A 1,032-nucleotide genomic window follows, 5' to 3' on the forward strand; every position below is an offset into this window, starting at 1 on the left:
CCTCCAGTCTGGAAGACTATCTGGGAGTGCTGTTTTGGGGCTAAAATCCCTGTAAATTCAGTAAGGTTGTTTTTGTGTTTGGAAATTCCAGTGGAAAGTGAGTGACATTGGTGACCATTCTCCTTTCTCAGTTCCTGCTCCATGTTCAGAAATACAGTTATTTCCAGCATCAGTTGTTGAGTTAGTGCCAGTACCAGGGGAAGAGCCCCTTCCAGGGACAGTGCTGGAGCTAGAGGCAGCTCCAGAGACCTCCTGTCCCTGCTCTGGGACTGCCAAAATCTAGCCCAATGAGGAGCTGCCTGACTTCATGCCACTTGCTCTAGCCACTGGCCTCAGCCCCGGAGCTAAAAGCATGGCTGAAGCTAGAGCTGGCAAGGAGGGTTGGGCGAACACTGCCCCAGCCAGCAGCTCCCACGCTACTCCCAGTCTGGGACACAGTGGGAGCCGTGGAGGCAGAGAACAGGGTGTGCAGTCTGGGATCCTCTGCCTCACTGGAGAGGGGCTTCTCTCATTTGGCAGAGCCACAGCCCTGCTGCCGAAGAGCCTGCTGCTGCTGCTGGGTGTGTTTGCCTGCTTGAAGGAGTTGCTAGAGAGCAGGAAAAGAAGCCTGCAAAGAGGGGTTCCAGCAGCTCCTCCTGTCCCAGAGGTGGCCTCCTCCTCCAGGCATGGAGGTTTGCCCTCTGCTGGGCATCTGGGCTGTTTGCTGCCTGGGATGGGCTCTTCTTGACAGGCAGGCAAGGGGTGAAGGGTTCACGGGCTGTCTCCGAAGTAAGCTTCCAAACTCAGCAGCTGCACATCAGGGTCTCCATGCCTCCACCTGCCCAAGGATTTATTCATAGTGTTAGAATTAAAAGTTTATACAATGAAATTTAAATAAAGTTTGACTTTTTGAAACTTGAATGCCTTCTTTCACTCCCTAGTGTTGCAGATGATATTTTTATGGCATCCTGGAAACCTCTAACAGTTGTGTGCTTTTGTACTTTTGCCTGTTTTGACTCTCCCTCTGGTTTATTGTGGAAAGAGGGATCATGT

The 1,032-nt window shown here is 51.7% G+C and overlaps 1 pseudogene; it reads left to right on the forward strand.

The window, feature by feature from the left end:
- Positions 1-323: 323 nt before the first annotated feature.
- LOC112616971 lies at positions 324-768 on the forward strand (annotated as a pseudogene).
- Positions 769-1,032: the final 264 nt, after the last annotated feature.

The sequence above is a fragment of the Theropithecus gelada genome, unplaced genomic scaffold, assembly GCF_003255815.1.
Source record: "Theropithecus gelada isolate Dixy unplaced genomic scaffold, Tgel_1.0 HiC_scaffold_15242, whole genome shotgun sequence".
Lineage (NCBI taxonomy): Eukaryota > Metazoa > Chordata > Mammalia > Primates > Cercopithecidae > Theropithecus > Theropithecus gelada.